This window comes from Acipenser ruthenus, unplaced genomic scaffold, assembly GCF_902713425.1.
Source record: "Acipenser ruthenus unplaced genomic scaffold, fAciRut3.2 maternal haplotype, whole genome shotgun sequence".
NCBI classification, from domain to species: domain Eukaryota; kingdom Metazoa; phylum Chordata; class Actinopteri; order Acipenseriformes; family Acipenseridae; genus Acipenser; species Acipenser ruthenus.
In genome coordinates this window covers 11,989-30,604 of record NW_026708775.1, presented here as the reverse complement: position 1 = coordinate 30,604, position 18,616 = coordinate 11,989, and the positions used below count along the sequence as shown (strand labels likewise).

At 51.5% G+C, this 18,616-nt stretch overlaps 1 non-coding gene across 1 annotated transcript; it reads left to right on the top strand.

Annotated features, from left to right (window-relative positions):
- The first annotated feature begins 18,201 nt into the window (after nucleotides 1-18,201).
- On the top strand, nucleotides 18,202-18,356 carry LOC117416294 (5.8S ribosomal RNA). Its single transcript, XR_004546536.1, has one exon. It is a non-coding gene; the product is annotated as a 5.8S ribosomal RNA (ribosomal RNA).
- The last annotated feature ends 260 nt before the right edge of the window (nucleotides 18,357-18,616 follow it).

Below are 18,616 nucleotides of genomic sequence, written 5' to 3'. Positions count from 1 at the left end.
TAAATTCAAGGAGAACATGGGAGCGTACTCGGAGGTGCAAGGCGAGCGCTTCCACCAGGATATACTGGACTTTGAATGCCGCTACCCAAGGACAGTATAACGAGAACATGATGGGAGACTACATTTGGGGGCTGATTCGTGAAAGTGATTTACAGTATAATCGTAAATCTCGAAAAACTACTCACTTCTAAATCTTTTGTAGTCATTTTTGTATTACTTTAGTATAAATACATGTTAATTTGGATTCATATGTTGTTTTTTTCTGACTTTATGTTTTCTCATTGGAAATAGGTAAATTTCAAAATATCACTGTCCTGGTTACAAAAGCAAAGTTTGTGGGGAATAATAGCCATTTTTTATACTTTTGAGGCATAAGCAATTAGGAAATAACACTTACTACCCAGGAACAAAAATTGTGTTACATAGTGTAATTACTTACTTGTTTACCATGCTTTCATTATTTATTCCTTATAAAACTTAATGCTAAAGTGGAAAAAAAAAACTTGGTCTGCGATGGTGCAGTTAGATTTATGTGGTGGGGTGTTTACGCTACAACCTAACTCACTTCCAATTTCTGTGAACTTCTGTGTGTGTATATATATATATATATATATATATATATATATATATATATATATATATATATATATATATATATATACACACACATACAGTGGCACCTGAGCGTACTCCATGACGCTTTCATATTAGACTTTACACGTAGATTCTACGCACACTGCTCCACGTTGATAGAGTTATAAAATGCATATAGAATATAAATAAGTACGATTTACAGAGAAAAACAGATTAATCTCACTTGCATAAGTATTCAACCTCTTTGCTAATGTACTCAAAGTGGTTTAACTTGTAGATAATTTCCCTCAGGTATATAAACACTTTCAAACTACAACTCACATACTGATCCGACAAAGCAACCATGTAGACCAAGGAGCTTTCGAAACAAGTCAGGGATTGTGACAAGCAGCCTAGAGTGGTGACGTCAGACGCAGGGAAATAACACAGACTGGACAGAGTGGTATAGTGATTGCGCTGCTGCGCAGTTTAATGACAGACAGTAAATAAAAAGGTTGAAACAGACACAAAAACAGGACACGGCACTGATGCCAAAATAAACAGATGAACAAAACAAGACAAAAGACTAAATAATAGCAAGTATCGTGCTGGCCCTCCAACACGGCAGCAATTGCTTATTTTTAAATTCAATATATAGCTCTACTCCACCTCTCTCTCCAGTACCTCCTCGCTGTACACCTAACCCCCAGTGTGTGAAAAGGTGCGCTTTTTATACATCTGTACCGAGACTCAATTGCTAATCAATCATTCAATTGGAGTCTTGGTACATCTGCACGTGAATTAATTATGTGTAATCCCAGGACCACACATTACATTTTAACCAGCACGTGAAGTGATTTGTGCCATCCTCGTGCCTAAATACAAATCTACATTTTTAAACACACGTGAAACACAAACCCGTTTATATCCCGTGTACCAATGCCTATACACCAACATTAACACAGCACACGTAACATATAACAGACACGGGGGCGGGCACTCTGCCACATACCTCCCCCCTTGTGTACAGCACACATGGCCTCAATGGCCACCTCCCTCCGTGTGCACAGCACACGTGCCATCAATAGCCCCTTCCCCCTTGAAAGCCCCAAAGTCTCGCTCAAAGTCTCGGGCTGAAAACAGGGCCTTCAAGGGGTTCATGGGCCACAATGTTGCCAGTAGCCAGGTGGCTACTGGAACTACTGTCAGCAGACGAGCTGACAGTGCATAGGCTGGCTTCTCCAGCCGGGGCAGTGATGGCAGCATCATGTTATGGGGATGCTTCTCTTCAGCAGGGACTGGGAAGCTTGTTAGGACAGAGGGGAGAATGGATCCAGCCAAATCCTTGAGGAAAACCTGTTTGAGTCAGCCAAGACTCAAACTGGGGAGGGAATTCACATTTCAGCAGGACAATGACCCAAAGCACAAAGTCAAAGCCACACTGGAGTGGTTGAACAAGAACAGAACTAATGTACTTGAGTGGCCCAGTCAAAGTCCTGACTTGAATCCAGTCGAAAATTTATGGTGAGACTTGAAGATTGCAGTTCAACTTATTAGAACTGCAACAATTTTCGGTGAAGAATGGGCAAGAATATGACCATCCTACTGTGCAAAGCTAGTAGAGACCTATCCAAAAAGACAGTAATTGCTGCAAAAGGTGCTTCTACCAAGTATTGACTTAAGGGGCTGAATACTTATGCAACCAGTAAATTTCATTTTGTAAATTTTCTTTGCAAGTTTTGCTGACATTTAACCTCCTCCTCATATAACAGTGTTCAGTTTAACCACTACAGCTTTGAATAAAAAAAAAAATTCTGAAAAACTGCACACATTATTTGTAATTTAACAAAATGTGAAAACTTTGCAAGGGAGTAAATACTTCTGCAAACCTCTGTATATATACATTTATGAAGACCTTGTAGTTTATATATGTTTGGAAAGTCGTAAAGTTAACAAAACTAAAATTGTCTGGTGGCTGCCCATGCCCACTTCTGTACTCTTCTTGTTTTCTCTGTGGTAAATTTGTGAAATAGTGCCTTGGGTAAACTATCAATACAATTTATAATTTTAAAAACTTCAAAGAAATCCTCTCTACCTGTTTTTCTAGGCTGAAAAGATGTTGTTTTTGTTTTGTTTTTTAACCTGTCTTCCAGCTCATGTACTTAAATCCTGGGATTAGCCTGGTTACCTTTCTCTGTACTGATAATTTTTGTCATATTGTACACACTGTCACTCTGGCTTGAAATAACTAATTTCCTCTACAACCCGGTTTCTCAGAGATGTCAGGTTCAGTGGTCAAGTGTTGCGTTGCACAGTGAAGAACTCATCTAAAGCAGCAGAAAGGAGCAGCAACTGGCTGTGGTTGAGACTGAAAGATTCTGGCTGGGGCTCCCAAGCACAGTAAAAAGAAAGCAACGCTGATATATGGGTAAGTAAGCTGGGCTGGGTTGACTGGGGGACTGTGGCAAAGTGGTAATTAGTAGCAGGTGTATAGCAGGTGCAGTGCGGATGCAGTAATTCCAAATAACAAACAGACAACAAAGTACGGGTGAAATGAGGGTTTAAATGATTAGAAATACAATTGTCTGATGACCAGCCAGAAAACAATAATGAGCTGGCAATACACAGCAATGTGTATTGCGCAGTAATAAACAAACAATAAACACGGTACAAAACACACACAATTAGACACACACGATCACAGGTCCAAAGTGAGTGCTCTCAGTGCTTGTGGTGAAGTACAATATATTACATGCTATTGGTGAAAACAAGTGCTGTGGTGATCCGGCTTTGTGCTGGCCGCTGGCGACAGCTCCAGATTTGTTTAGCCGTCTATTGCTATTTAACGAAACAAACACAGACCGTTACTAAACAGAAAACACCAACAAAACACTCACAAACTCTCTATTTCAGTTTGGGGATATCTCCCGGTCCTTCCAGTCTCGTCGTAACACTGAAACAAAGGAAAAGATTTACAATTCTCCGGCCCCTTTTATGCGTTTTTGCATGACCCCTTGGTAAATGATTACAGCTGACTCTATTACTTGCAGCTGCTGCCTCGTTTACCTTCCAGGTCAATACGTTCCCGCATCAGAGTCTCGTCTTTTTCCAGGTTAACTGACCTCCTGACCCAAAGAATAAACTGTCAGACCAACCTGTCCAAAGCCTTTCCCTTTCACTACTTAGTATCCTCGCTGGTCGAGAGGGAGATTTACAACCAGAACTCATTATATTTCCGTCACAGGGACAGAGGGTGTTGATGCTGGGACAACAGAATCACCGTTGAGCCCTCCTGAGGTGTCGTGGGCTAGTCAACGAAACAGAGAATGGAAGGTGCCCAATTGAAAACCCCAGAGATGTACCCTACTTAGCTCAATCCAGACGGTTGTCATGTTGATTCGCTGGGGAGACCGCACTGTGGTTGATCCCCAGAGCCAGCATAGCAGCTGTTGTGTGTGCTGATGCGCTGGGGAGGCAAAATAAGCTGATCCCTGGAGCCAGCATTGCACTTCGGCCATCAACACCATGCAAAAGGATATCTACATCATCAGATGGAAAGAAACACAAATGGATGAAGATGCAGATGGATCACATTAGTTAACTGTAAAGCTATGTCTTAGTTGGTGCTTATCTTGGTGAGAGCTGAGTTCAAATTATCATGACATTTTAACATCTACTGTCATGTAATGGAAATCATAACAGCAAAATAACATTTAAGAAGGAAGTAAAATGCAGACAGACTAAAAATTGGATTTACTCAGTCTTGAACAAAGAAGACTATGCAGCGATCTGACTCAAGCATTCCAAATTCTAAAAGATATTGAAAATGTCGACCCAAGGGACTTTTTCGACCTGAAAAAATAAAGACCAGGGGTCACAAATGGAGTTTAGATAAAGAGGCATTCAGAACAGAAAATAGGAGGCACATCTTTACACAGAGAATTGTGTGAGTCTGGAACCAACTCCCAAGTAATGTTGTTGAAGCTGACACCCTGGGATCCTTCAAGATCAATAAGCAACTAACAACCAAACAAGCAAGTTGGGCCGAATGGCCTCCTGTTGTTTGTAAACTTTCTTATGTGTTTTTGTTTGGTTTGATTTTCGTGCTCCACAAATCTGATACAGCGCCTAATGCTCTCTATACTTCTAACTCACCTCACCTGTGGGCTTTAAGTCCGCTATATAGCTCAATGCACAGACGGCACTCATTGTGACCTCATTACTTGTGCATGTTGAGTCATTTGCATTGCTCTAAAGTTTTACATAGATCACAGTGCAAAATAACTGCCTGGCCGCTAGGCAATTTGGATTTTGCAGCCACAATTGTTTGCACTACGGCTATCCTTACATCAGCCCCAATGTGTTTTAAAGTTTTACGATTTCCAATAAAATCTATTTTGGAATTTGTGTACTGTCATTATAAATGGCTTATTTATTTACATATTTATTTTAAATCACTGTTTAAATCTTTTAAGTGTCATTAACGTAACATGCTCTCATTACTGTAATTGTAATGTCATTACTGTAACAATAGTTATTTTAGTGAATAAAACTGCAGCAGCATTGGCAGGAGTGAAAGATATATTAGCAATGGGTTAAGGGGCTCATATTTTAAAACATGAAAGAGTTGAGTATACTTTTAATCATTGCTAACATATTTCTTAATTAAAAATAGCAGTACAAAACCTGATAAAAGTGCCAAAACTAAGTTTAACTTTAATTTTATTAGTTATAAATACGAAAATCAAAGATTATCTTTTGAAAAATTAAAGAAATATTTTCACTAATGTATAATGTTGTAATGCCTAATTGATTTTATATATAATTCTCTTTATACAACAATTTTTAGTTGTTTCCTCTGGAAAATGCTGATAAAACCTTTCAATGGCAGAGTGAGACCAGTCCTATTTAAGGTCCGTTTGACGGGACTACACCAGCTGTCCAAAGACAGCTGGAAAAAAATTCAAATTAGCACCCTTTATGGGTGCTAAAAAAGACAGACCTTAACTAATTTAACTGAAAAAAACGGTAAAAAGGACTGTAAATTATATATGCAAAACCAAAGGGGAGGTGGTACAGAGCACGCCCCCCAGAGCCCACTGGTCGACAAAAGATGTCATGTCGCCAGCAGACTCCACGTGGGCGTGCTCTAACTTAACCCTAGATCGGACTAGGGCCCCGAACATGGCCCCACAATCAAAGAGACCCTCCCCGATCATCTTACGCTTCCTGGTCTTGTAGATGGCGAGTCTAGCAAGAGCCAGGAGCAGATTCACGAGGAGGTCCCTCTTCTTGGTGGAGCCATGAACAGGGTGCCCGAATATGAGGAGGGTTGGGGAAAAATGCAGCCAGAACTGCAGCAAAATGTTTTTCAGTAAAAGAAAAAACGGCTGCAGCCGGCGCACAAAAAATAAATATGAGCTACCGACTCGGACTGACCGCAGAAAGGGCATGCGGCGTCCGAGTCGGTAAAGTGACGCAGGATCTCTCCTGACGCGAGCGCTCCGTGCAGGACCCTCCACCCCAAGTCCGCAGCTCCCCTGGAGACCAGCGGGGAGTACAGGGCCTCCCACTGGGGACCGACACCCTCCGGTGGTCGGAGGGTCTCCCGCCAAGCGGTGTCTCGGCGGGAGACGAGGGCGAGGAAGTGGAGGGTGTGGAGCGTCATCGCGTACAGGGTCCTCCTCGACGACGATCGGAGGGGCGTCGAGGAGAACTGCGAGATCCTGCTCAGGTTGTTCTCGAGGGGAGGCCGAGGGAGGGCTCGGGCCTTGGGTTCGATCAGCAGGACCGGAGAGCCGGGGGTAGGGGGGGGGGGATGGAAGATGGCTCCCCGGTCCTGAGAACTCCCTCGAGATACCTGACAGAGTCTGGGTGCAACGCTGCTTTGCACTCCCGGATCGTGCGGCCGGCCGGCCTGACGGTTGCCCGAGCCGCCCTGGCGACGAGCGACTCGGGGGTCAGCCACTCTGACCGACCGCGATCCAGGAGATCCCAGACTCTGGTCACCTTGGCCGAGATCAGCGTAGGGCCGGGTCTGCGTACAGGAATCTCTGCAGCGTCTGGAGGCGGAAGGTGTGCACCTGGCTCTTGATGCACACCAACCCTTGCCCTCCCTCGGCCAGAGGGAGGCTCAGAACCGCCGCAGAGACCCAGTGCTTTCCGGCCCAGAAGAAGTCCGTCAGCTTTCTCTGGACCCTGGACACAAACTCAGGGGGCGGGCTCAGGACGGTGAGTCGATGCCAAAGCATCGACGCCACCAGTTGGTTAATCACTAAAGCCCGTCCCCTGAAGGAAAGCAGTTTCAGCAGACCCGACCACGACCTCAGCCTAGCAGCCACTTTGTCCTCCAACTACACCCAGTTGGCTGCGACCGAGGTCTCCGCAGGGCTCAGGTGGACTCCCAGATATTTAAAACTGTCCGCGCTCCACTTGAACTGCTGGAGCGCGACAGGGAGGGAGTCCACCCGCCAAGGACCTACCAATAACCCGGAGCACTTGTCCCAGTTGATCCTGGCAGAGGAAGTGGCAGAGTAGACGCTCTGGCAGCTCCGCATCCTCTCCAGGTCAACCGGGTCCGAGGCCACCAGGAGCACGTCGTCGGCGTAGGCCGACAGGACCACCCCCGTGTCCGACGCACCGAGCGCCAACCCCGTGAGCCTCCTGCGAAGGAGGCAGAGGAAGGGCTCGATGCACAGCGCGTACAGTTGTCCGGACAGAGGGCAGCCCTGACGCACTCCTCTCCCAAACGCGAGGGGCACTGTCAGGGACCAGTTGACCTTTATGAGGCACTCGGCAGAGGCATAGAGCATCCGGAACAGGCCGACGAAACGCGGCCCGAATCCGATTGCTCGCAGGGTTCCGAAGAGATACTCGTGATCCACCCGGTCGAACGCCTTCTCCTGATCCAGCGACAGGAAGGCGACCGACCGACCGGTCCTCCTGCAGTAGTGCAGGAGGTCCCGAACCAGGAAGATATTATCAAAGATCGTCCGGTTCGGGACCGTGTAGGACTGGTCGGGGTGGATCACGTCTGCCAGCACGGACTTGAGCCTCAGGGAGGCGGCCTTGGCCACGGTTTTATAGTCCGTGCATAGCAGCGAGACCAGGCGCCAGTTCTTCAGGCAGCGGAGATCCCCTTTCTTGGGCAGGAGCGTGATGACCGCCCGCCTCATCGAAAGGGGCATCTCCCCGGTCTCGTAGGCTTCCGCCAGGACCCGCGCAAAGGCGGGCCCCAGCAAGTCCCAAAACTTCTTGTAGAACTCCACGGTCAGCCCGTCGATGCCCGGCGATTTGTTATAGGGCATCTGACCGAGGGCGTCGGAGAGCTCGGCCAGGGTCAGCTGGCCCTCGAACTCGTCCCGGACGCCCTCGCTGACCGTGGGAAGCCCATCCCACAGAACCCTGCACGCGTCGGAGTCGACGGGATCCGGAGAGAAGAGGGCCGAGTAGAAGGCCCTGGCCCTCTCGTTCACGCTCTCCGGATCCGTCAGAAGGGAGCCGTCGTCCGCCAGGAGGCAGGTGATATTCTTGCGGTCTCCCTTCTTTTTCTCCAACGCGTAGAAGAAGTGTGTGCCGCGGTCCATCTCCCGGAGGAACTGGACGCGCGAGCGCACAAACGCCCCCCGGGACCGCTGGAGCTGCAGGTCCCGCAGGGTGCACTTCTTCTCCTCGTACGCGCTCTGCTCGAGTTGGTCCCCGCGAGCCAGGCGGCTCTCCAGATCGAGCAGCTCACTCTCCAGCCACTCGATCCGCGAGTCCCTCCGCCTGCTCGCGCCCCTCGTGTACTCCTGACAGAGGACCTTGATCTGCGCCTTCCCCACGTCCCACCACTGACGCCAGGTGGGGAAGCGAGATCGCCTGCCGTGCCAGACCGTCCAAAAGTCCCGGAAAGACCGCTCAAAGCGCTCGTCCTCCAACAGGCTGTTGTTAAAGTGCCAGTAGGCTGAGGAATGCCTAGCTGGCACCACGGCCACCGTCACGGCCACCAGGTTGTGGTCCGTGAACGGCGCCGGCCTGATGTCGGAGGAGCGAACGCAATGAGCGTGGTTCCGCGAGACCTAGAACCTGTCGATCCGGGACTGAGACACCCGCCCCTCCCTCACCCTGGTGAAGGTGAAGGCCGAGGCGTCCGGGTGTTGCCACCGCCAGATGTCGACCAGAGAGAGCCGAGCGATCAGCTCTCTCAGGGCAGTCGACGAGAGCGGGTAGGGCTCGCGCCCCACCCGGTCCGCGGCCTCGAGGGTGCAGTTGAAGTCACCCCCAAGGACCACGAGCTCGTCGGCGCCGATGGTGTTCAGGTGGGCCGACATCCGGCGGAAAAACTGGACCCTCGCCGGACCCGAGGACGGAGCGTACGCGTTCACCAAGTGAACGGTAGCGTCCCCATCCCGGATCCGGTGGTGCAACAGACGGCCCGGCACGACGTTGACCACATCGAGCACCGTGGGAACAAAGGACCCAGAGAAGAGCGTCGCCACCCCACAAGATGACTCGGTGAGGTGGCTGAACGACACTCTCCCCCCCCCCACTCCAGCAACCAGTTGGCCTCGGCCTGCGGGGTGGAGTGGATTTCCTGCAGGAAGCACACAGAGTAACCCCCTTTTTTCAGGAAGGAGATTACCTGGGCCCTGCGGAAATGGTCCTTGCATCCGTTGACGTTCACAGTCCCGATGCGATACATTGTCCTCTGTCAGGTTTAGTTGGCGACACTCACAGGAGATCCTGAGTTCTCCCGAAGTTCACCAACTGGTCGTGAAACTTTCGGGCACGTATGTGCACGCACGTGCCCGAAGTTTTGCTGGCATGGCTGGCCCTGAGGAAGGATCTCACAGAGTTTAGGATCCTCTGGAAATCCCCCCACTTGTCCAGGGCCAGCTGGACCTTGTCCCTGCGGTGGATGGTGGCCTCCAAGAACTCCAGGAGCTCCGCCGCAGGGATGTCCGGAGATGGGGCGGACAGACTCTCCGAGCCCACGCTGCATGCGGACTCTGAGTCCTCCTCCCTCTCCTCCGGTTCTCCACCGCCCCCCCTCGCGGTGGAGAAACACAACGCACTCACGTTGGTGGGTGAGCGCGTTGCGTCTGATCTTGATTTTGACCGACTCTCCCAGCGCCCCCCCCCCAGGGGACGCGGCGGGAGAGATCGGCGGAGGGACCCTGGCGGGGACCGTCTGCACCCTCGATTTCGGGGGCGTAGACGGTCGCTCGACGTACACCGCCGAGCCAGACGGTCTCGTCGTCCCCACTCTGGGTCCCTCCTTTGAGGTCCGAGGCACGGTCTCAGGCCCGTCCTCTTCCCTCGAAGGAAGGGGATCCACCCTTTCGGGTCCTTCCCCTCCCTCCCCTAGGGAAAGGGGATCCACCCTTTCGGGTCCTTCCCCTTCCCCCGCATCAGTCACCGGGACCGCCTCGGGTGATGTTTCCCCCCCGACGGCCGCGCAAGGGCCGGAGCCCTCGTCGCCGCCGGAAAAGGAAGCCCGAGGCGGTTGTTGTTTCAGGGGCTCCTCCCGCGCCCCCTCGGTGACTGGAACCGGTCCCTCAATGCTGGGTCGGGGACCGGGTTCTTGGCCCCGTTGCACTTCGGGGAGGGGATCTACCGCGAGGGCACCACCTTCTGCCCTCTCTGGTTCTTCCCCTCCCTTCCACGCTCCGGAGACCAATGTAAGCGCGGGCTCCGCAGAGCCCGCCGCTGCCTCAGGGGGTGTTTCCTCGTCCCCCTCCGCGGCAGCACGAGGGCCGGAACCCCCGTCGCCGCAAGAGAGGGAAGTCTGAGGCAGCTCTAGTTCTGGGAGGGGTGGTTCTTCCCCCCCCTCCGACCCCTCGGCGGGGGTCGCTTGCATGGGCTCCGCATTGTTTGCGGAGCCCACGTCTGCCTCGGGAGCTGGTTCCGCCACCCCCTCCTCGGCAACACAGGGTTCAGGACCCGTGTCGTCGTCGTCGGAAGGCGGTTCCCGAGGCAGCTGTTCCTTCGGGGGCCCCTCCTGCGCCCCCTCGGTGACCTCCACTGCGGCCGGCCCCCCGATGGTAGAGTCGGGGCCGGCTTCCGAGGTCTGTGGTGTGACGGGGAGGGGATCTACCCGAAGGGCTTCTTTTGCCCTCGCGGGTTCCTACCTCCCCTTTGGCCTCTCGGTGGGGGCCTCTTCCATGGGCTCCGCAGATTCCGCGGAGCCCCGGAACGCCTCGGGGGATGGATCCTTCTCCCCCTCCGTGGCAGCACGAGGGCCGGGGCCCTCGTCGCCGGTAGAGGGGGGACGCCGAGGCGGTCTCTTACGTTTTTGGGGGCCCTCTATCGCCCCCCCGGGGACCCTCAGCAAGAGGCTTGCGCCTTCCTTTTTCCCCTGACGCTTCTCTCCTCGTACCCGGGGATGAGGTGCTTGGTTTTGCGGGCGGCTTTGCCGCCCTACCTCGCGGGAGGTGCCGTCGAGGGAGTCCCTTTCTCTGAGACTCCCCCTGACCCACCGCCAGATGGTGCGGCAGCGGGCTTCGTCTCCCCCCGCTTGGCCTCCCCGGTGGACCTGGCCGCCACCTTCTTCTTGCGGCGGGCGACCGCGGTCCACTCGGCGGCCTTCTCCCCCCGCGCGCTTTTGGGAGGCGCGGAGGGTCCGGCCGCCTCGGGGGCCCTCTCTCCCTTTCCCCCCCCGGATGTTACTGGGAGGGGGGCGGGTACTTTTTTGCCCCCCTTCTCTGCGGCCCTCTTTGAAGGCCCCGGGGGCGAGGTGGACTCGGAGGGGCGCGGTGCTTGCGCGGATGGCTTTGCGCCCTGCTGGAGCTTGGGGCACCTCTTTTTCTGGTGCCCCAGCTCCTTGCAGTGAAAGCACCGCACCTCCTCCGAGGAATAAAAGATCACATAGTTGGTCCCCTCGAAGGGGACCACAAAACTGCCCTCCGCGGTGTCCCTCCCCGCCACAAACATGCCCCCCACGCTGAGACCCCTCCCGATCGCGGTGTTCGCGGCGGCCTCCGATTTCAGGAAAAATACGGCTTTCCCGTACATTTTGGAGGCCGCCGGACCCCGTGCCTCCTGGTGATGTTTTTAAATGGGGGGGCCGCATTGCTCGCGGCCGCCTTTGCCCATTGCCTGGGGGGCTGTGGTGTCTGCCCACTCATTGTAATTTTTCTTATTTTATTTTTAGTGTTTTGTTTTGTCTATTTTATTTTATTAATTAATAGACAAACAACACACACACACTGACCGACACACCCCTGCACTGCAAACAAAGACCTGTGCAGGGGTACACAAAAAGACAAACAACCACCTACACTGTAATCAGTGTAGGGGCACACACAAGACAAACAGAATTAAAGAAATGAAAAATAACTACCCCTGCACTCCAATAGTGCAGGAGTAGTGAAATTAAAAAGAAAACAAACAAACAAAAATTATATATTTATTTTTAAAAACAACAAAATAAAAATAAAACAATCAAAAACACAAAAGGTTTTTTTTTTGTTGTTTTTTAATAATACAGACAAACGTGTTTATTTATTTTTTAAATAAACAAACAAATGCAAATTCACCCACCCCTGCACTACAATAGTGCAGGGGTGCAAAGAAAATTCACAAATAAATCAAAGTTTAAAACTAAATAATAGTTCCAAACTTAAAAGAAAATCAAAATCAAAAATTAAACCAAGGGCAAACAAAGGAGCACACGGCCTGTGCTCCCTGCCTGCCCTTCCCCCACTCTGCACACAGCAGAGATGGGGGATTTTTTAAACAAAACGATTTTTAACTAAAAACTAAAAACAGTTAATTGCATAAAAATAATTTTCTTAAAAAGACAAAAATAAAAGCTTTAAAGTAAAATTAATGAATTAATAAAAGGAGTGTTTTAAAAAGAAGGAAAATTCATAGAAAGAAAAATCTCTCCTGCACTTGCTTGGGAGAGAAAGGAAAAACTAATAAAGTGTTTTATTTAAAAATAAAACAACTTAACCAGAATATGTTTAAACTAAAAGGTGCACTACTACTTTAGATAAGTGAATTTATAAAAATAATTCAAAAATAAAAAGTTTAAACAACTGTTTTTTAATGTTTTTTAGACACACCTGCAGGAGCTCCACAAATGTGCGGCCTCACAGTAGTAGTCGTAGTCGTATGCATAGTACATTATTCTATCAATTTTATATTATATAGCATCTTTCACAAAGACATGAACACTACATACTAGAATAAAAACAAAACATTACACAATCTGCATTAAAAGTAAATGCATTTAAAAGCAGTACAGGGGCTGTAGGAAAGTGAAGGTTTGGATGTGACCTGGACGTTTGCTTATTTGGAGCGCTGATACTTTTTTTATTATTGTATTAAGAGCGCATTTGCGCACTGGGTCACGTGACACACTGATTCATGTGGATTTTTTTTGTTTTTTGCAAGGCAGACACTGTCAATGCTGCTGCTTTTTTTATTTATTTATTTTTTAAAGCAATTGAGACGGTGCGCCCACGCGCCGGGGGGCCCGGGGGGCAGTCGCGTGGATGACACGCAAATTCGTGAAGCGTTACACATTTTGGTCTTTTTTTTGTCATTGGGAATAGTACTGTACCTGCCTCGGAATGACTCCCCTGGTAGAACCCTGAAACATTGAAGCTGAACCTGAACCCTAACCCTAACCCAAGCCCAAAACCAAACCCTAATTTGATTAGAGGAGAAACCTCAAACAGGAGCGAGGTAACCAGTGATGTACCACAGGGATCAGTATTAGGACCTCTGCTATTCCTAATCTACATTAATGATTTAGCTTCTGGTATGGTAAGCAAACTTGTTAAATTTGCAGACGACACAAAAATAGGAGGAGTGGCAAACACTGTTGCAGCAGCAACGGTCATTCAAAATGATCTAGACAACATTCAGAACTGGGCAGACACATGGCAAATGACATTTAATAGAGAAAAGTGTAAAGTACTGCACGCAGGCAATAAGAATGTGCTTTATAAATATCATATGAGAGATACTGAAATTGAAGAAGGAATCTATGAAAAAGACCCAGGAGTTTATGTTGACTCAGAAATGTCTTCATCTAGACAATGTGGGGAAGCTATAAAAAAGGCCAACAAGATGCTCGGATATAATGTGAGAAGTGTTGAATTTAAATCAAGGGAAGTAATGTTAAAACTTTACAATGCATTAGTAAGACCTCACCTAGACTATTGTGTTCAGTTCTGGTTACCTCGTTACAAAAAGGATATTGCTGCTCTAGAAAGAGTGCAAAGAAGAGCAACCAGAATTATCCCGGGTTTAAAAGGGTTAGGGTTAGGGTTAGATGTTAGGGTTAGGGTTAGGGTTAGGTTAGGGTTAGGGTTAGGGTTATTGGAACTTGGTTCGGGGGGGGGGGGGGGGATCAATAAATGAGTTAAACACTTGACTTTACATAAATTGAGTCAGAATTTAATTAAATGACAGGGGGAAGTGAACCCGGGGCAGTGGAAGCTGTCCCCGGGGTCCTGGAACCAATCTTGACAATGGCACCAATTTCACTACATGACCATAGGCACGATTCAGTAACATGGCCATAGCCGCGATTCAGTAACATGACCATAGCCACAATTCATTGACATGACCATAGCCGCGGTGAGTAACATGACCATAGCCACAATTCATTGACATGACCGTAGCTGCGATTCAGTAACATGACCATAGCCGCGATTCACTGACATGACCATAGCCGCGATTCACTAACATGACCATAGCCGCTATTCTCTGACATGACCATAGCCGCTATTCTCTGACATGACCATAGCCGCTATTCTCTGACATGACCATAGCCGCTATTCTCTGACATGACCATAGCCGCGATTCACTGACATGACCATAGCCGCGATTCAGTAACATGACCATAGCCGCGATTAAACTTTACCTTCTCCTAAGGGGACATATTTGCTATGTGTGGACGAGCGGTAGTTCCAGGAGGTCAGCATGAAGTAGTGGCTTGTTCCCTTAATGCAAATAGATGGCTGATACAGGGGGGGGGTAGCTGCATATTACTGGGGGCACGGTATTTCGATCAAAAAAAAAATTCTAAGTCAGGATGGAGCTCCTTTCTAAGGGCACGAGCGACCGATCAAGGCCGTGTGGGAGGCTCTGTACCCCAGGCAGGGTCCCCATTCACCCCTGGCAGCTTCCGCCTCCCTGGAAGTCTGCCTGGTGGCCCCCACCCGCGCCTGGCGCCGGTTCAGGCCGGGCTGGAGGCCCCGTTCTTTTTCTGGGCAAGATGTGAGCACGTGCCTCGCATGTGTCCATTGAGGGGTGATTCACTGCTTGCCCAGACTTGGGGCCGAATTCTGGGCAGGAAGATGGCCGCTTTGACCGCCTCGCGTTCCAGTCCCCCGACTCCCGTCCACGTCCGAGTGTTGGCCAGGAGAAGTCGGGATGATTGCCGCGTGTGGTTTAGTCTCCGACCACCCTTCCTCGCCTACGTGCGTTCTTCCCAAGAGTGAGACCCGAGCCGCGCTCTTCGCGGCCGATGGTGGTGGACCAGGTTCGGTGAACCCCGGAGGGGTTGCAGGGGCAAGATTGTGAGCTGTTAGCCATTTTTGAAGGCTTCGTGCTGGGCAGGAGCCAGGTCAGGATGACTTCCACCGTGGTTTAGTCACCTCGCCTGTGTCCGTGTTCCCCCTTAACCGCATGTCCCCCTGGCTATCTTCAATGCTGTTTGAGTGAACGGTTTGCAGGGAAACTCCTACTTTCGTGAGACTGTGATTGCTGGGAGAGGAGCCGTGACCCACATCTCTCTGTCTCTCCAGGGGGGGAGGTTTCCACACGACTGGTTTTTTCATTCCGACTAGGGAGGGCCCCTGCGGGCCGATCTTGCGCCGGTGTTCAGGCATGGCGGTTCCTCCCGAACCCTACGGTAGGACGCCGTTGAGAGGGTTTCCCTTCCTTCCCACAGAAGTCTGGGGGAGGGGGGACGAAGACCTTTCCGAGCGAGGTCGAGAAGCCCGGGAGCCCCTTCCATCCAATGGTCAGACTCGAGCCTGTGGAGGACCGACGGGTCTCGTCCCCCGTTGTGCGCGTCTTTTCCTCGGAGCTGAAACGCTTTCACTGGCGGGTCTGCGGTCCTCCGTACTGCTTAGCTTAGACGGTTCTGTGACGTGCGTGTCCACCTCCGCAGTGCTCGAGCCCCATCCCGTTCGCGGGTGGGCTCCATCGCATTCCTTCCTCCTGCGCTCCCCCCATCCACTTCTCGCTCCACGCGCCCCGCGTTCGGGCGCGGGCAATGGGGCTGGCATTTTGGGGGGAACCGGGGGTCGGCTCGCGCTCGTTCCACAATCCTCCACCCAACTCCGGGGGATGCGGAATTCACGGCTACCTGGTTGATCCTGCCAGTTTGATATGCTTGTCTCAAAGATTAAGTCATGCATGTCTAAGTACACACGGGCTTGTACAGTGAAACTGCGAAAGGCTCATTAAATCAGTTACGGCTCTTTTGATCGCTCCAATGTTACTTGGATAACTGTAGTAATTCTAGAGCTAATACATGCCGACGAGTGCTGTTCCCCTCCCGTCTTCCCGGGGGGGGGGGGGGGGGGGGGGTCCGGGGGGATGCGTGCATTTATCAGATCAAAAACCTAACCGGGGGATTGCTCCCGGCCGCTTTTGGTTGACTCTGGTTAACCTCGAGCCGATCACACGTCCCTTAGTGGAGACGACTCATTCGAGTGTCTGCCCTATCAACTTTCGATGGTACTTTCTGTGCCTACCATGGTGATCACGGGTAACGGGGAATCAGGGTTCGATTCCGGAGAGGGAGCCTGAGAAATGGCTACCACATCCAAGGAAGGCAGCAGGCGCGCAAATTACCCACTACCGACCCGGGGAGGTAGTGACGAAAAACAACAATACAGGCCTCTTTCGGGGCCCTGTAACTGGAATGAGTACACTTTAAATCCTTTAACGAGGATATATTGGCGGGCAAGTCTGGTGCCAGCAGCCGCGGTAATTCCAGCTCCAATAGCGTATATTAAAGTTGCTGCAGTTAAAAAGCTCATAGCTGGATCTTGGGATCGAGCTGGCACGCCGCCGCGAGGCGAGCTACCGCCCGTCTCAGCCCCTGCCTCTCGGTGGCCCCTCGATGCTCTTAGCTGAGTGTCCCACAGGGTCCGAAGCGTTTACTTTGAAAAATGTGAGTGTTCAAAGCAGGCTGACTCGCCCGAATACTTCAGCTAGGAATAATGGAATAGGACTCCGGTTCTGTTTTGTGGGTTTCCCAAACCCGGGGCCATGATTGAGAGGGACGGCCGGGGGCATTCGTATTGTGCTGCTAGAGGTGAAATTCTTGGACCGGTGCAAGACGAGTGAAAGCGAAAGCATGTGCCAAGAATGTTTTCATTAATTAAGAACAAAAGTCAGAGGTTGGAAGACGATCAGATACCGTCGTAGTTCCGACCATAAACGATGCAGACTGGCGATCCAGCGGCGTTATTCCCATGACCCGCCGAGCAGCCTCCGTGAAACCAAAGTGTTTGGGTTCCGGGGGGAGTATTGTTGCAAAGCTGAAACTTAAAGGAATTGATGGAAGGGAACCACCAGGAGGCGACTTAATTTGACTCAACACGAGGAACCTCACCCGGCCCGGACACGGGAAGGATTGACAGATCGATAGTTCTTTCTCTATTCTATGGGTGGTGGTGCATGGCCGTTCTTAGTTGGTGGAGCAATTTGTCTGGTTAATTCAGATAACGAACGAGACTCCGACATGCTAACTAGGGATTGAGAATTTAAATTCTTTCCCATGAACGAGGAATTCCCAGTAAGCGCAGGTCATCAGCTTGCATTGATTAAGTCCCTGCCCTTTGTACACACCGCTCGTCGCTACTACTGATTGGATGGTTTAGTGAGGCCCTCGGATCGGCCGTGCCGGGGTAGCTCGCGCATCCCTTGCGGAGCACCGAGAAGACGATCGAACTTGACTATCTAGAGGAAGTAAAAGGATCATTAAAGGTTGGCCCCCCAGGGTGCGCGCCGCACCCGTGTGGGTTTTTCACCCTGCGCCATCGGCCCATGGGCGGGTGGGGCGCGAGCAAGAGAACGGGGGTCTTCGGAGCGTTCCGTGCCCGGCTCGCGGCCCCTCATCCCGGGCCGCCCTTTGCCCTTCGCTCCGGCGCGGCGGCACAGGGGTGGTGGGGGAGGGCGTCTCTCCGTCGCCCCTTCCTCGTGTGGTCCCTTACCTTGACCCCGGTCGCGAAACGGCGAGATGGGCCCCTCTCTCGTCCCTCTCGCGCGCGCCAACTGTCTCGCACTAGTGCAAACCCAGACCGTTCTCGGCGCCTCCCACGGGAGTCGAGACGGCCACCGCCTGCAGTCGCGGCAGCCTCCCGACCCCTGCTCCCGAATAGGGCCTGTCGGCTCAGGCTCGATCAGCGTCCCCTCGAAACTCCGGTCCAGGTACCTTTCACCTCCAGGCGGAAGGTCTAACGGTGAGTGCGTGTCGCCGGGGAGCGAGATTCGCCTGCCTGCTCTCCATGAAAGATCCTCCACAGATCTTCCACTCCGAGTGCCTGGCCCACCGCCCCAACCGCATGACAAAACTCTGCTCGCTTGGTTTTCGACTGTTTTCCCGGCCCCGTCGGTGACCCAGCGCGGGTTGGCGTCAGAGTGGCCGAAACACACACCAAACATGAAAACTACTCTTGACGGTGGATCACATGGCTCGTGCGTCGATGAAGAATGCAGCTAGCTGCGAGAATTAATGTGAATTGCAGGACACATTGATCATCGACACTTCGAACGCACCTTGCGGCCCGGGGTTCGCTCCCAGGGCTACATCTGTCTGAGGGTCATTTTGACATCAATCACCCGCCCGTGGGCGCGGGGTCTTGGTGCTCCGCTCTCGCAGTCTGGTGCGGCTGGGGCTGTCGCATTGGACACTCCACACTCCCTTTCGTACCCCTAAAAGCAGACCCAGAGGTTAACCCGCCACGGAGGGAAAGCTCGGCGCGTGCGCGCTGCAGCGGAAAGCCTCCGCGCTGCCCCCCGGGACCCGGTTGGGGGGTGCGGCTGACATGGAATGCTCCGCACGGCTGTCGGTGGAGACGCGTGA